Source organism: Aedes albopictus, chromosome 1 (genome assembly GCF_035046485.1).
Source record: "Aedes albopictus strain Foshan chromosome 1, AalbF5, whole genome shotgun sequence".
NCBI classification, from domain to species: domain Eukaryota; kingdom Metazoa; phylum Arthropoda; class Insecta; order Diptera; family Culicidae; genus Aedes; species Aedes albopictus.
Window position 1 is genome coordinate 94,365,493 of NC_085136.1, and position 18,640 is coordinate 94,384,132.

The following is an 18,640-nucleotide window of genomic DNA, read 5'->3' on the forward strand; positions in this document are numbered from 1 at the left end:
AAGTCTGACGCAAGCATTTTTGGAAGTTGTTCACTTTAGCGTAGCAAAGGTTGATTCTCTCGCGTGCCAAGGAGGGTATAACATGTTTGCATTGATGGTTAAGTAAAAACAACACTTACGCAAAAAGGTTTACACAAAATGTTCTTTACTGTGCATTAAAAATAATCTCGGTGAAAAAACTCGGATTCCAATCTCACATTATCAATCAAATGCGAATAATTAGAATCTGACACTTGGAGCCAAAGTTTTTGAATTTTGAATCTACTCATCTGAATGCTTACATGTTCGAATGTATAGATCTACCAAAATACGTATCCAAATCGTTACGTTGCAGTTTTACGAGTGTATATAGAATCCCACAAGACTACCGTCATTGGGAGTGACAATGGGTCAGAGGGGCGAGATTGGGTCAAAATGTTATCTGAAATATCTCATCAGATATGTATTGCGAATATGGAATTAAACATTTTATGGTGCCATCCTCGTAGTTGCCAGCAGTTCCTTTCAAAAAATGAGGTTTCTAGAACAATAATATAATTTTTGATAAATCATCAAAAAAAATTCTGGCTTGATGAAACATCAGGTGGATTGATACTTTTTAGAATTTCAATATCATAGCCATCCCATAATATATTATTGGTAAGTAGTATCAACCTTGACCTGAACTTTATTAGCTTCTTTTGTTATCAATGCGGAACAAACTCGGTGCGAAAAAAGCGTGTGCTTCACACAATCTTAAGTGCTTGTCTCCCGTTTTGCCGAGAGACAAGAGACGTATGAGTGAGAGCTTTCGTAATTGTGCGGGAGACAATCGCAGCACTAGCTCTATGGCGCAGGGAGTAATGCACGGTGCTTGGGACTGTGCTTGTCTCCAATCAGAAAAAAATCACTTAATAAATTAATTGAAGAGTTTGTGTTTTCGGCAAAGTTGTTCAGCTTGTCAAGGGTTGACAAGTGATGGCTCGTTTGATTCGAAATTTTTCCAATCATGCGTAGTATCAAGCCAGGTGCAAAGCACGGAGACAAGCACCGAGAGAGTGCATACGACAGAGCGTGAGAGACAGGAGAGCTCCAGCGCGCGGCAAAGTAAGTGAGCAACGCACAACCGATTGCGCGTACTCGTCTCCTTCTAGTTTGTTGTGCTGTCTCGTAGCAGCGTGTGCGGCACCCAAATAGTTTTGAGTCGCACCCTATCCCTGGTTTTCATACACGTGTAGCTTAAGGGAAAATTGACGAATTCCAAATATGTTTTCATTATTAAGACATGGGGATTTTTTTGTAATTACCGAACAGGTTTGGACCGAAGGGTTTCCGATTTCAATGAAAATTTCATCAGAGCTAGAGGTCGTGGATAAATGATCATATATGGAATTCAAAAAAAATCATTGTGGATTATTTTGCTAGAAAACGCTAGAAACTTCACGATTTTTCTAAATTTTCTTTAATACCCCAAACTTTAAAAAATCAACTATGCATCGTAGAACAAACTTTTTTAGTGAAATCGACGCCAAATTACCTCAGAAATCTAATAAAAATTCATTAAGAAAAAAAATTCTTGGAAAACTTTTTACCATAGAGAAAAAAAGTCTGAAAATGCTGTTAAAAGTACCGTCTGTATCATAGATTATTTTCAACAAAATTTTTCTAAGTGTAAAACTAATATTCTTCCTTTTGTTCTTTGACACCAAAATGGAATCTCTTACCGTTTTAGAGATATAGCCAAAAAACCAACGGCCAATCGCTATATTTTCATAGGAAGCCAGCTACAATAGCAGCCGTTCACTTGTTGCCACATTCGACATTCGCAAATTGCAACGTAACTTTGACACCAACGTGCATTGCAGTACACTGCCAGCATGACTGACAGCACCTCTATGGCACTTTATTGCTGTTTCAATGCAACAAATTATCAAATTTTGAAATTAATGGATTTGTACCTAAAAAGCGTTGCAAATAACAAGTTTACAACGAGCAAACGCATATTTGAACATTTAATTTCCATATCAATCAAAGGAATCATATACAAATGGTTAGAGATGAGAGGATATCAGGCAGGTACCTAATTATAAATTCTCTTTAAACACATAAAGCTTTGTTTTCTTTTTGTAGTGTGTTTGCTGCTTAACCTTTCAGTACCAGAGTTTCCCATTGCTCATGTGTACATAAATGTGACAACGAGCCTCCTACCAAATTGTCTCCCAGCTCTTCAAAATCGCAGTGTGCTGCGCTGCTAGGAGGCTCACGAAAATCTGGTGGGTGCGAGCTAGGCACCTAGCTCCCGGGGAGCTCGTCTCATGCGCTGCGTGAGCTGTTGGTATCTTAGGTGAAAAACAACTGCTTGGTAACGAAGAACCTCAACAACTTTTTTCCGTACACAACTCAAGTGTTTGATTGGTCTATACGATACGACTAGGGACTCTCAATGCAAAGATTAAGGTTTCAATTCGCGTTCGTTTAGGAAGTTTTTGTCGTGAAATTTTCTTATTTAATCAGCGCATGAGACACATCTTGATAAAAATTAGGCGCACGACTTTCAGTCTCAAAATGTACAGAGCTCCTGGGAGCTCGCTTGCCATGTGGCTCCCGCACATGGGACTACAGCACGTGTACATCAACTCTGTTCAGTACTCGCGCCAATTTTTGTAACGCGAGCAGTCGCGCGTTATATTTTGTACAACACCCATACATTCTGAAATATCTAAGGATCCTGATTGTTTAGAGGAGGACTGTCTTTGGTAAAGTTGTTGTAAATTTCATGGGCTACTTGATGCTGACAAAGTTGATTCGTAATACGTCCACTGGGCGGCGCTAGTGAGCAATATCATGTTATATCTTAAATCTCAGGATCCTGATGTATTAGAAAGATGGTGTCTTCGGCAAAGTTGTTTGGTAAGTCAACGGCTTACAGATTATTGGCCGTTTAATTGGAAAGTCCACCACTAGGCTGGTGAGCAAATAAACTTTATATTCTATGTATCTCGGGATCCTGATTACTTAGAAAGATGGTGTCTTTGACAAAGTTGTTTGGTAGGTCATGGACTTACGGATGATTCGCAGTTTAATTTGAAATTTCATCACTAGGCGGTGCTAGTGGGCAATTTCATGTTATATCTTATATCTCAGGATCCTGATGTCTTAGAAAGATGATGTCTTCGGCAAAGTTGTTTGGTAGGTAAACGGCTTACAGATTATTGGCCGTTTAATTGGAAATTCCACCACTAGGCGGCGCTAGTGAGCAAATAAACTTTATATCCTATGTATCTCGGGAAACCTGATAACTTAGAAAGATGGTGTCTTCGACAAAGTTGTTTGGTAGGTCAAGTACTTACGGATGATTCGCAGTTTAATATGAAATTTCATCACTTGGCGGCGCTAGTGACAACGTAAATGTTATATATTATGTATCTCTGGACCTTTATTACTTAGAAAGATAGTGTCTTCGGCAAAGATGTTTGGTATATCAAGGGCTTATAGATGAGTGACAGTTGCGCTAGTGAGCATGTAAATTTTTAATCTCATGTAACTCAGGATCCCGATTAAAAAGGCACGGAACACCGTCTTCAGCCAGAGGCTGTACAGACTGAACAGAACTTAACACTAGACCTTGGACCACGACATACATTACATGCACCAGTGGATAGCATGGTGCGGTTATACGCTTGGTAACGCTAACCGAACGGACGCGAAGCTCCACTTTACTCAGAAAGATGGTGTCTTCGGCAAAGTTGTTTGGTAGATCAAAGATCGAATGGAGGAAAAGTTACCTCTCGTGCCGACCTTCTAAAAGATCGAAAACTTACAGATAGTTGTCCGTTTGAATCGTTATTTCACCACTAGATGACGCTAGTGAACATGAAAAATGGATATGCAATAGTTCTCAGGATCCTGGTTACTAGAAGAGAGATGGTGGTTTCGGCAAAGTTGTCAAATAGGTTAAGTGCATTTGGTTGGTGGGTCTTGAAATCAATATTTCGCCAGTAAGTGGTGCTAATGAGTATGCAAATTTTATATCTTATATATCTCCGAGTCTGATTACCTGGGAAGTTGATATCTTTCAGTTGATTGACCATTTGATTCGTGCTTCTGCCACCAGAAGACGCTAGTTGTAAATTTGCAAAAGCATGAACGTGTTATTATTCATCTAGAAAAAAAAATCAACGAGCTGTAAATTTTTATGCTTCCAAATGTTTTCCAAATTTGAAAATTACACAACTAGTTGATTATAATTTCTTTAAATTTGCACTTGATTGATTAATTTTACATGAAGTTCAAGCGCTTAGTAAAATATTTAATATCTGACCGTCGTATTTCAATATACTCTATCTTAAGGTTGTCAATGTCACGGGATAAGTACATCCATCCTTTATCCACCAAACAACAATGTCGAAGACATCATCTTTCTAAGTAATCAGGATCTTGAGATATATGAGGTTCAAAATGGGAATGCTCACTAGTGTCACCTGGATGTAAAATTGCACGTCATATTTGTCTTCATCAGTTAGTGTTTGATCTACTAAACAATTTTTGAGAAGACACCCTCTTTCTAAAGACCCGTGTAGACTATCTGATTTGTCGGTCTGATTTGAGTGACTGCTCGAAAAAAAATATGAAATCGTAAACAAAGGTCACTCAAATCGCTCGAATCAGACCGAAAAATCAGATAGTCTAAACGGGCCTTAAGTAATCAGGGTCCTGAGACACATGAGTTATAAAATTTGAATACCCACTAGCGCCACCTAGATGTGGAGTTTCAAATCATACGGCTCTCCATCAGTTAGTGTTCGATCTACTAAACAACTTTGCTGAAGACATGATCTTTCTAAGTAATCAGGATCTCGAGATATATGAGTTATAATATTTGAGTACTCACTTGCGCCACCTGGATGTGGAATTCCACATCATACTTGTCTTCATCAGTTAGTGTTTGATCTACTAAACAACTTTGCAGAAGACACCATCTTTATAAGTAATCAGGGTCATGAGATGTATGAGTTATAAAATTTCAATGCCCACTAGCGCCACCTAGATGTGGAGTTTCAAACCAAACGACTCTCCATCAGTTAGTGCTTAACCAACCAAACAACTTTGCCGAAGACATCATCTTTCTAAGTACTCAGGATCCTGAGTTATATGGGATAGAAAAATTACATGCTCACTAGCGCCGCCTATCGGTTGAAATCTGAATTTCTCAGATCACCTCGCGAAGGCCCTTGATATCCCAAGTAACTTTGCCGAAGACACCATATTTCTAGATCATTTAGATTTTGAAATACACTAATTCACATTCAACTGTCCATCTTATCTTAAATATAGTACGTTCTTCATATTGCGATTTTCAATTTTCCGCATTATAAGGAGTTATACTGTTTTCAAAAAAGGTCTTATAATATTCCAAATAAGATAGCTGTAGAATACATTTGGGGTTGACATCGATAGAAAAGATGGTTTCAAAGTAATAGTCGATAATTCTCATGTGTTGTACAAAGTACAACAGCGCGATTAACGGAAGGTTACAATTTCATTGGTATGTGGATTCTTGTATACACCATAATGATAACATTTTCCACTCAATATTTAGTAGCATGATCTGTGCAAAATGTGTTTGTAAAATATACTTTAGGAGAAACACTTATCTAAAACTTAACAGAACTTTAAAAGATATATAGCATAGATTAGATGAACAAACATGTGCTAGTTATTACGGGCAACATATTTGAACCAAGAGTTTACCATGCCTACAACTTCTTAACGCGCTGATAAAACCTTTTTGCTTTAAGCATCCTGTTCTAAGAAGCGACACCATTTCAACAGTGACGATAATAATGTTAAGCAATAGCATAGCATAGCATAGCATAGCCGACCGTACACATCCTGGGGTGGCTGTCGATAGAGACGTTTAATGCACCAGAAAAGTTGCCTGGGACTTGACAAACCTTTCATTTAACGAACTCTCGACACCTGGCCAGGTCCTTACGATCAACGGGGATGAGGAGGAAATGTTGATTAGATATCTACTCAGAATGTGTCCAAGAACTTGGCCCATTTCATAGATATCTGGAGTTGGAATTTGGATAGGTTTTAATGGGGTGCTTTCCTTGGCGAAAAAGCGTATGAGAAGCTGTCATGGTTTAATCATTTACCTGGTTAGCATTAAGCAGGTTTCACAAATTTCGTAGGTAGTACAGCCCTAGACCGATTCGACAAGACTGACGCAATCCTCCAACAGTCTAGAGTTGTCCTGGCCTCGTCCTGGCGACTGCTCTCAGGCCTAGGTATATCGGGTATAATTTACAGAAATTTCGCTGTATAGTAACCATTCTCCGTTAATGGGGTATGTATGCCATCAGTAATTTCACGCTCCCACATTCATCCTATTCGAAAACAAGCGACTACGGCACCGATTGTTTCTTGTTTGTTTTTTTTTGTTTTCAGGAATGCTTACTTGTAACAAAAAATACAAAAATAAATAACAAACAAAACGAACAGCGCTTCAATCCTTTGTTTTTCGTAGGATGAAAATGGAAGCTACATGCTTAATAAGGGAACCAATGCCCTAGTTAGTCTTTGTTTTCTTAAATTGAAATGGAAAACATATAGGGTTTGAGTTCCATAAGTAATCTCACGCTCACCGGTGGCATTCGCGCGTTGTTAACCCGTTATTTGAAACACATTTTAGGTACAAACCCGATCATTACAAAATATGACTATTTAATGCATTTAAACGGCACTCAAGTGCCATAGAGGTGCTATCAGTGCACTCCTATGCACGTTAGTGTCAAAGTTACGTTGCAAGTAGCGAATGTCATTTGCTCATTGCAATGCAAATGTGTTGCAACAAGTGAACGGCTGCTATTGTAGATGGCTTCCTATGAAAATATAGCGACTAGCCGTTGGTTTTTTGGCTATATCTCTAAAACGGTAAGAGATTCCATTTTGGTGTCAAAAAAACAAAAGGAAGAACATTAGTTTTTACACTTAGAAAAATTTTGTTAAAAATAATCTATGATACAGACGGTACTTTTAACAGCATTTTTAGACGTTTTTTCTCCATGGTGAAAAATTTTCTAAGAAATTTTTTTCTCAATGTATTTCTATTAGATTTCTGAGGTAATTTGGCGTCGATTTCACTAAAAAAAGTTTGTTCTATGATGCATAGTTTTTTAGATATGATTTATTGAAGTTTGGGGTATTTTAGAAAATTTCGCAAAATCGTGAAATTTCATCTAGCGTTTTCCGGGAAAATAGTCCACTATGATTTTTTTGAATTTCATATATGATCATATATACACGACCTCTAGCTCTGGTGAAATTTTCATGAAAATCGGAGACCCTTCGGTTCAAACTGTTCGGTAATAAAAAAAAATCCCCACATGCATTACCAAAGATCACATTCCAATGGTCAAAGGTTTTTTTTTCATGCAAAGAAGCATGCTCCGAAGATACTAATATCGTGATTTTTTTCCCTGGATTGATTATTCTGGAGTGGGCCAGCCTCCCCTGGGCCAACCCCCTATTTACGCCAATGATTGCAGGACGATTCGGGGAAGTTTACTGGGGGTTTAGGGAGATTTCTGAGGTATTTCAATAGGATTTCCGGCGGGTTTCCGAGACGTTGCAGAGGCGTCACATGGACATCCTCGTATTTTAGGAGGATTTTGGAGGCAATTCAGAAAGTTTCAGAGGATTTTCGGCGGGTTAAAAGACGTTTCAGAGGCTTTTTCAGGGGTTTTGGAGAGATTCGGGGGGTTTCTGAGGCTAACGCACCTGAGACCCTCAGAACCTCCGAAAACGTCCCTGAAGCGCTCTACAATGCTGCTGTAATCTGATGAAAATCAACTAGAAGTCCCAGAAATCCCGTCGTCGAACCCCTTATAACGTACCTGAGACCCTCCGAAATCCTCGAAAACGACCCTTGAACTTCTTGAAATGCTACCGAAATCCTTCTAAACCGTCACGGCCCCATATTACTCACCTGAATCCCTCTAAAACCTCCAAAATGCCTATGGAACACATCTGTCACGTTCCTGAAACCCACTGAAAATCCTCTGAAACTGTTTAGATGCTTCAGAAATCCTCGAAAACGCCTTCGGACTCCATGTTACCCTAAAACCCCCTAAAACGCTTCTGGAACCTCTCTGAAACATTCTGCAACCCCTTGAAATGCCCCTAAAAGTATCTCGCAACCCCATAAACCTCTTGAAACTCTCCTGAAACGCCTCCTGAAACATGAAGTCTTATTTTTCACAGCTGCCGTGACTTGACTTTTTTACGTGTTTTTTTGCGCCTTATAAAATGAACTATGACTATGACGCATTCCCGGCATTACAGGTAAACAAAATTGTGCATTACAACAACACGCAACGAAACGACCGTTTTCTTCCACCTGCATCAGAGATCTTATTGTGTGAACTTGTTGTTAACAGTGATTGTTGTGAAGATTTTCAGCCGGAAAGTTGATTTTGAACGAGTTACTGCACCCAGTGCAGTGCCAATTCCCGGCACTAGTGCCGAACTTCCAGCAAAATCAAATGAGAAATCACTTCGGCACCCATCTTTGTGCTGTCGAAGTGCACTCGGCTGCGTGTAATAGTTGTTTTTGCAAAATATGCTTCAGAGTGAACGCGGAAATGTTGCAGGAGATGATTAACTACGAAAGTGCGTTTGGAAAATATGCGGCAAGTGATATTTTGTTTTTTTTTTTGATCAATGAAACATTGTCGAATGCTCCATTCTTTTCGTAAAATTTAGCAATAAAAAAATACAGATTTTCATAAGCTAAAATTCTTTAAAATAAATTGGTTGAAACGATTCCAAGAATGATCCATACAGAATAGGAAGCAGTCTCTAAATAAATAAATTATAAATAAAAATATAAAACTAGGGTACCCCTCTGGTCCCAAGACCTTGAAAACGTGAAAAAACATATATATTTGCAAATTTTTTTTTTTTCACAAAAAACAATTTGGCCTATTTATCGCATTTTTCCTGAAAACTAGAATTCAATAGCTTTCAAACAAAAAAAGAAGTTTAAAATCGGTCAACTGATTCAAAAGTTATGATTTTTGAAAAATTTTAGTTTTTAAAAACCTTGATTTTAAGAACCACTCTTTCTGAAAATTTGTCAACGTAATGACGAAATAAAAAGATACGGGTCTTATTATTTTCGAAGAGCTACGAACCCACCAAGTTTCACGACAATCGGAGTTGCACTATATCGTTTTCCTATGGAATGACTGTATAGAAAAATGCTCTATGCAGGGAAACTGAATCTGCTTTTGGACTTACACTGGGAAGTACAATTACCAAACTCCAGAATATCCACCATGTCAACAGTGTGTCGGTTGGTTAATACAAAGTTTTTCCAGGATATTTGCCTGAAACTCCCAAGGAGGTTCTTGGGAAATTCTTCTGAACAATTATTTAGGATTCCCTCAGAAGTTCCCTCTGGGACTCGTCCAGTAATTTCTTCTGAGATTCCTTAACAGTTTCCATCCGGGATTCCTCCAGGAAATTCTCCCTGAGATTTATCCTTATTTCCCTTATGAGTTCCTTCCATTGTTTTTCTGGGATTCCTCAAGGATTGTCTTCTGAGATTATACCAGGAGTTCCTACTGGGATGCTTCCAGAAATTTCATCCAATTTTTTTTTCTGGATTCTAGCCTATGTTCATTCAGGAATTCCTTTAAGAACTTCTTCCATAATTCCTGCGTTGAACTCCTCCTGAATTTTTTTTTATGAATACTGAGATGCTTCTAAGAAATCCTTCCGAGATTCCTCCAAGAACCTCTTCCGGTATTCTCCAACAACATCTTCTTGAATTCCTGAAGGAACTACTTGCGAAATTCCTCTAGGAACCTTATCCGGGAATTTTCGAAAACAAAATCTTGACGTAGGACTAGTTGTTTACGTATACAATAAAACGCTTTTTTATTTGCAACATGCAGATTTAATGCACCAATAAATGGTGCAAAAATGTAACAAACTATGAAAAGTAAATTTATCATTGCATTTCAAATGAAAATGTGATGGGTTAGGAATTTTGAAATGGTGGAAAACAAGGAAACTTTTGGGTCATGAAAGGGCAATTATTGTACAAGTTTATTCATTTGCCGCAGCAGATTAGCATTAGCATAAGCATTGAGCGAGTCGCACAAATTCGTAGGTGGTACAGTCCTAGACCGCTGTTATGAGGGTTGCCTCCTTCCCGTCCGAACCAAAGCACAAAGATTTGGGACTAATCTCTGACTCTTAGATAAGACTGACGCAATTCTCTAATGGTCGAGCATTGTCCTGGCCACGTCCTTGCGACTACTGAGGGGTGAGAAAGGATGGTTAGGTTTCGACACCTACGAAAAATGTAGACAGCTCTACGAGCTCTCAGGCCTAGGTGCCACGCGAACTTGGGCGTTGTTAGTGGAAGCGTAAACTCCAAAGGATACGCTTGGTCAACGTTCAGACACACTATTGTTAGAGGGCTTCGAATCATTTGTCTGTCCAATTCATCCTGGTTTCCTAGTCATCTTGATGGCATTTGGTTGAATCATTAGATTCTTCGGTTGATAATCTGAAATATAAAATAATATCAACATCGTACGTCAAATAAGCTACATATTAATGATAGGCTCGCCACAGTTACATATTCTTACAATATTATTTATATAAAACGATAAATTTACCTGCATCCTGCTGAAATAAAATGTTAATTAGTAGTACATTGAAACAAAAATATTACAAAACTCAAAAAAGTGCATCAAACTTTGAACTTGGAATATTTATAAACATGGTAAATATCAAGATCAAAATTTGATTTGATAGATCTTACACCGCAACGCACCATTCTAAGATGATCTACCCGCGTTCCGGGATCATCTTCCGCAGCAGATTTCCATTAAATCGATTGATTCGGAAATAATCAAGGCTTCATTGGACAGAGCGTAGTCGCACCTGTTTACTCATCCGTTGAAGATCTTTTTGTGAAATTTTGCTGCCGCTATCAATAGTAATTGAAAACAATAGTTCCCTCTTATTGACAAAATGGCTGGCAATATTTCCTACCTTTTAATGTAAAAACATCGAAAACCACTAGGTGTTGAAAATCACCTCAGCAAACAAAGCGGACTCGATTTTCAAAATTTTTGAAAGGCACTCGGGTGAAAAGAAAGACGTAGTCCTACGTCAAGGGGTCTCCAGTTAACCTAGTGGTTAAGGCTATGAATCGCCAATCCGGAGACGGCGGGTTTCGATTCCCGTTCCGGTCGGAGATATTTTTTCGACTTCCTGGGCATAGTGTATCATTATACTTGCCTCACAATATACAAATTCATGCAATGGCCGGCAAAGAAACCCCTTCAATTAATAACTGTGGAAGTGCTCAAAGAACACTAAGTTGAAGATAGGCAGGCCAAATCCCAGTGGGGACATAAAGCCAAAAAGAAGAAGAACTCCTTCGTCAAAACTTATCTTGGTATTTTCCAAGAACTTTTCCGCGATTCCTCCAGAAATTTTTCTCGAAATTCTTTTAGGAATAATTTCCGGGGTTGCTTCAAGAACTACTTCCGGGATTCCTCCGGGAACTCCTTTTGAAATTTTACCGTGAACTTCTTCGGAGATTCCTTCAAGGACTTTTTCCGGGATTCCCCCATAAGCATCTTATGGGATTCTTTCGGAAAATCCTCCTAGTTTGTTCTTCAGAAACTGCTTCGGATTTTTTTTTATGAACTTCATCAAGAATTTCTTCCGGAAGCCTGTGCTGGATTCTTCCAGGAGCTATTGCTGAAGTTCCTGCAGGTCCTTCTTGAATTCTTTTAGAAATTCAGTCTGGAATTCTCCTTGATGTTCAAGGGAGGAAAATTATACAGGATTTTTTTTTGTAGCATGCTTTATGGAATAACTCAAGGACTTCCTTATGGAGCTCCTACATGAGTTCCTTAAGGAATTTATCCATCAATTCCTCCATCAGCTTAATAGGCGATTTCTCTTGGAATTCCTTCTGGGTTTCCTCCAACAGTTTCTTCCGAGAATCATTTTTTTTTTCTAGTAAATTATTCTGGACACTATAGGAAAAAAAATCGGAAGGCTTCCCGACTAGAAAAATCTATCAAGTTTATAACACATTGTGTTATGATGTTATAAAAATTTTCTATAACTTATTATGTTATAAACTAGGTGCAGGATGATGTTAAAATAACTAAAATTGTAACAAAAAGTACACCGATCTAATCAAAATAATAACCTATTTTGTTATGATCTGATCAATATTATAACAAAATATGATATAAGTTTTAGCTTCAAGAAAACTAGTTCCTATCATATTTTGATACAATTGTACAAAATGATTTTCTGAATGTCAAGTATTTGAAACTAAATTATTTCACAATGAGTTATTAAACATCATTTATAACATAATATGATATAATTGAGATATAATATTTTTAAACCCCAAAGATATTAAAACTTGATTATATCACAATGAGTTATAAATATCAGGGTTTGTTATAATAATGTTATATTCTTGTTAGAATCTTCTAGTCGGGTTCCCAAAAGAAACTATCAGGAGAATCTCGGAGACAACTCCTAGAGGATTTTCGGAAACTCCTGGAAAAAATCTCGAAAGGAATTCCTTGAAATCCCAGAAGAAATCCAGCAAGAACCCTAGTAAGAACTTTTGAAGTAACGTTAAGAGGAATCTGGAGTTATCAAAGAGTAACCTCTAGACTCTAGCTAGAGGAACCCTGGAATACATTTCTGAAGGAACCAGGAAAAAAATACTGGGGTTATGTCAGAAATTCACGGAGCCCGTGGCGCAGTGGTCACACTTTCACTTCATAAGTGAATGGTCATGGCTTCGATCTCAGCCCCGGCACTTGAAATTTTTCATTAGCTGCTCTTCCCCCGAGAGCAGCTGGCACTGACCCTCTTCCGAGCCAATAGCTCTAACGGACCAGAATTTTTAGTGAACGGTAACTCATAATGGACCCTCAATCGGCCTGGAAAACGAACAAGAGCCACACATCAACATAATTGTGCTCATCCTTCTAGTATGGAAGGCTGAAAGTCTCTAAAATAAAGCGAATTGAATTGAATTCTAGTATGGACAGAGTAGAGAGTGAAAGCAGCACATTGTTAACCAGTTCGATAAAGTAGAATAGAATAGGGTGCCATCAATAATTTCACGCTCCCATATTCATCCTATTCGAAAACCAGCGATTACGGTACCGATTGATTCCGTTCTTTTTTCGAATGAGTGTAATCAGTTTCATACCTTTTAATTCCGCCCTATTTTATTTTAAAAAAGGGCGGAATTAAAAGGTACGAAACTGATTACACTCATTCGAAGAGGGTATTCTGCATAGAGGGTTCGAAAAGTCGGTACAACACCGTTCTTTTTGTTTTCATGGGTGCTCACTTCTAACAAAAAAAAACCCTAACCATACAATTGGACGCTGTAGAAAGTGTAACCCGAGCAGAAGGGAATAACATCAGCATAAGCGGCAAAATAACAAATATCATAACAAAAAAATTTTCTTGGAAAACCATTTTGATAACTTGTTTTGTTAGTTTTAATGACAACTTAAGAACAGTGAATTCGGAGAATATTTCATTAACAAATTTTGATATTAGGGGGATTCACTTAACAGCGTAAACTGATTAAACTGATTAAACGTCGCGATCACCAAGGCAATCTTTGATTATTTCATTCGCAAAATCATGAAACATTTCAAATAGCATAGCATAGCATAGCATGAATACTTGCACAAATCTTGGATGGAGTTGCAAAGTTGAATATATCCATTGACATTGCTGATGTCGCTACTATCTACAATGTCATAGATTCACTCAGCTCCACACATCTGGCCAAGTCCTTGCAAGCATTTATAAATCCCTTCATCAACTTAGAAAGAGCCCAGAACTGAAGCAGCTTCCAATAGATGAAAGAATGTTGAAAATAGCGAATTTTCAACTTATATGGAGTTATATAGCAAATATATACTGAAGTAGAATTATTTATAAATAAATAATATTGGAAAGATCTCACCAATTATTGTGTGGTTTTTGTGATTCAATGCCGATCATCTAATTGTCTTGATTAATGTTCTTCTCTGCAAAGAACAACACAATACTGAACACTAAACACCCGCGCATCTATTGTTTTGATTTTGACGCGAGACAATAGCGAACGCGATCGATTATGCTGCCATACTCACCCCTTACAGGAGCGATGTATGCACAGCAAAGAACAACACAATACTCAAAAATCATGAAACATTTCAAATAAGCAGAAAATCATGGCTTACGCAGCAATTTAATCTGTTTAGTGAGTACCCCTATTAATTTGTTATTGATAATAATCGAAAAGCTAAATTTATTATGATATCAAAATCGTAACTAAGTAAATTATGATACTTATTATATAAAATTATTCCCTTTGTCTCACAAACCCACAAATAACATGAGTAACAATTCTTTAAATGATCGAAAAATACTATATTAAATTTTTAATTCACTCAAAGATAATGTAAAAGAAAAAATCCTCCGGAAATTTCTCCGAAAGTTCTTCCACGAAATCATTCACCTAGTCATTCACAGACTTCAAAGACTCCTCTAGAAATTCCTCCATAATTATGAACCGAATCCCTTCAAGGATTTTTTCAGAATTTCCCGTGATTATTTGACCCGAATTTCATTTTGCGATTTCTCTGAAAATTTCTTTGAGAATTTCACCAGGATTTTTTTTTTCAGAAGAATTTTCCTGGAATTTTTCAAAAAAATTTGTCAAGAAATCAAATAATTGCTCAGAAGAATAATTTTTGCAATTTTTAAGAAGATTGCGCCAGGAGTTCTTTTGAAGACTTCTCCAGACTATCGAAAGGTTCCCCCAGAACTTCCAAGTGTTTTCCTGAATATTATTGAAGGAATTTTCAGAGGATTCATTCGGAAATTTCCTTCTTAACTGAATACATAAATGGAACAAAACAAAAGGACAGGTTATCAAATTGTCGCTTTGATTTCAAAACTTGTTACTATTGTGCTGTTGTTGATAAGTTGATCAATAGTACAACAATAACAAAACTTGTACTTCAATAAAAGTGTAATTGAAATGTAATTGAGTGAATGCATGTGAATAGCTTGATTATAACTAAAAGAGTTTGTCCAACAAAATTTGTTTTGGAAAAGCTATGCCTTACTAATTAAATAATAACATAACAAGATATAAAAACAGGTTATGTGATTTCGTAGTTATTAATTTGATATTCTCCTCTGCTCCTTGCAAGTGGCTAATAGAGATGTACATTAGGCTAAGCGGTTAAGAATAAAAAAGCAGCAATTTTATAAGGCATTCAACAGAAATTTGATGAAAAGTCATATGGAACTGTTATGCGAGTTGGGGCTGTACGGTCCATACTAATTTTCAAAAGAAAATAAATGTATGCGTATAAGTCTACGAGGGACGAGGGTGGTGTGGTCTGAGAACCAAAAATTGTTCTACGTAGTTTATGGACAGCACCATTGTAGTGTCCGAATTCACTACTGCTGGGCATTGACTGTTGATTTTTCAAGTTTGGTATGTCCATTAGTGGGCCAAACCAAGCGTCGAAACGTCCGTCGGATGAAAGGGTATCACCCCGCATCTAATTTGTACTGACCGAAATTCCAACCGTAGAGTGATTACTTTGCCAATTTATCAATCGTTTCCACAATTTTCTCCTCGGGAACGTCCATAAATTACGTCACGCTTTTAGGGGGAGGGGGGGGTGTGGATTCAGTAAGGTGTGACAACCCATACAAAAATTTCAGAGGTCTCATACAAAAAGTGTGACAGAGGGGGGTTGAAGGGGCAATATTTGCGAGACGTGATTTATAGATGCTCCGCTACTAATAAACTGTGAACACGCAATAAGTGGGTAATCAGCCACATATGGAACTTGGGATACATGGAAATACTCCTAGCGTCACCAATGCCTATCCCAACTATATTCTTAGGAATAACTCAACCATCATCATCAACGTCATCGTTAACCCCAAAAAAACCTTACCTTACTCATTATGGATCCCCGCGAGGTTCATTTCGCCACTCGTCGATGTCGTCATAAACCAGCGTGGTGCGCAAGCATAGATTCTCTAGTGTTTATTTTGGCGTCAATCATTTGTGGACAAAGAGATAAGATAACTCGCGGAGTGTCGCATTGGGCACGCTGCCGCTGCTGCGCCGCCGCAGCCCCATCGACTTCAACCGCAAGGTGTGCGTACTATACTATATTGATTGCACCCATTCGGGTCGGAACTAGTTGCCGGCGAGTGCCGATCGTTGTTGGAAGAATTTCTAGCACATTTCACAGAACAGAATGAAACTTTTCCACTTTCTCGTAATCTTTCTGGTTGTGGTGGCCGGTTGTCTGGAGTCGGCACGATCGGTTCGGGTGATCTTCCGGAAAAGCTTGCGATCCTCCAACGATAACATAGCGCACGTTTTGCGATCACCCAATGCCACCAGCTGTCCCCAGGGACAAAAAGTGGATCGAAGGGGAACCTGCCGATTATCTGTAGATTTTTAAGATAGCTTTTAGGTGTAAGGCGTTTGAGCAGGAATGTGTAATTCTGTAATACTAACCCTTGCTTTCTTCGTTTTAGGTTCCATTCCAAGGACAGTGGATCAATCGTCGACGTGAAGATGTTCTGAATTACAAGAGTGTGACGCTTTTGTCAGTATAGTTCGATAAGTTTACCGTGATGTGTATTTGTGCCAATCAACCACTTGAGTTGTAATGAATGATGTGCTTAATGTGTAATAAACTAAGCTTAACAGTGTTTGTTGTGGTCTTTAAAACTGTGAAATTTTATTAAAGTTTCGACAATGCATTATACATCGATATGTATTTTTTATATCACACGTTTTCTTGGAACTGGGTAGTTATGCATCACGTTACGTTGAAATGGTGATCAATTACATGCTATCTTTTTGAACAATCAATCAGCAACGTACAATATTTGACTCGCCTTTGATGATCAACTGATTTTGAAGCAAAGCGAATCAGAATCACATTCGAAGAAATGTTCACTTATCTAGATTCTAGAATTAGCAATCAACTGAATGGAAGCGAGTATGAATTTGTGTACATTGCATTGGTCTTTGATGATTCGTTACCCAACAAAGTAAGAAGAAGCAAAAAGATGCATTTGTTATAGCGTTCGTATTCCTTATTAAGAAAAACATCAAAACTTACTGAAGCATATGTTAGAGTTCCCAATGCAGTAATTGAAACCTTTGGAAACATTAAATTGCAAACATGATTGTTTCTATAATGAGCAACACAGAGTCTAATAGCATAGGGTAAACCGGGGTAATTTGGCCACCCTAAGGAAAAGTCGACAGAAGATGCAGAAAACAACGTTGTAACTTCCGCACTTCGTATGAACTTAAAAATTTTGATAAAACTAAACTACATGCATGTAAATACTTTCATTAAAATGTGTTAACATGTCGAAAAAAGATTTTTGGAAAAAGCTGTGTTTTTGAGTCGATTTTGAACCGACGGGGTAGTATGAGCAACCCATTTTTGATGAAGAATTCATCCCACCTAATGTAAAATAAACTTGATATGCATAATTGTTCATCAAATCCTATAGCATCAACTTGAAAGATATGGAAAATAAACTAGTTTGAAAGCTATTCAAAGTATTTAAACAAGAGGAGATTTATGTGGTGTTTTTATTCTGCGCTCGTCGGGGTAATTTGGCCAATGATTTTGAAAATTATTTTTCTAATTTAATGTGAGCTTGCAGTACTTCTTTATAACAGCTCAAACGCTTTAATATCAGGCCAGTATTAGAACTGAAAGGTGAATTTGCAGATATTACTAGATTTTATATGTTTTTCGTGAGGTGCTCATATTGCCCCATTGGCCAAATTACCCCGATTACCCCTACATACGATAAGCCAGGTAATACTTCAACCGAATCAGCAACCATTCCCAGTGGCTCACGGAGATACAAAACATGATTCAAAACTGGTATCGTGAAACCAGCATACTGCCCATAATCGCATAGTTGACGTAAGCGCCACTGTAGTTTTCAACACACTTTAGAAATTTTCACAATGAATTATGAAAAGTTTATGATTTTTTTTAACGTTGATATCAAGCTAGTGATTAGATCTTGTGCTCTATTGAATAAAACTGGTCAAAATTATGCACATTTGATAGATATTAGCTTGTGAGTGCTATCATTGTCAATGGTGGTTACGTCAACTATGCGATTATGGGCAGCATAGGGGAAGTAATGTGCATAAAGTAGGTTACAGATACGGTCAGAAGTAAACAATTAACGCACAACCGTTACTGTTAATGGTTCTCGTTGTTAATTTCCTGCTATTGTGGTATGAATTTCGGTCTATGCACATAAGGTCGAGCTGACTTTGAGCCGAAAATAAATTGCAGGAAAAATGCAATTTTGTATGTAAAATTCAAAAATATCCAAAAAGTGCCCGATTCACAACCCAATCAAAGAAAACTAAAAACATAGTAGGGGGATTCACTTAACAGCGTAAACTGATTAAACTGATTAAACGTCGCGATCACCAAGGCAATCTTTGATTATTTCATTCGCAAAATCATGAAACTTTTCAAATAAGCAGAAAATCATG

General features: G+C 37.7%; 1 protein-coding gene across 3 annotated transcripts in view; it reads left to right on the plus strand.

Annotated features, from left to right (window-relative positions):
- Positions 1-16,862, plus strand: part of LOC109406346 (uncharacterized) — a 51,808-nt gene extending 34,946 nt beyond the window's left edge. For 2 of the 3 annotated variants that reach the window (XR_002129246.3, XM_019679447.3), the window contains exon 2: positions 16,630-16,862. The gene's annotated coding sequence lies outside the window, so the exon portion shown is untranslated. Of the gene's footprint in view, positions 1-10; positions 16,568-16,629 lie in introns of those variants that run through there. The other variant, XR_002129245.3, reaches the window with a different exon arrangement.
- Positions 16,863-18,640: the final 1,778 nt, after the last annotated feature.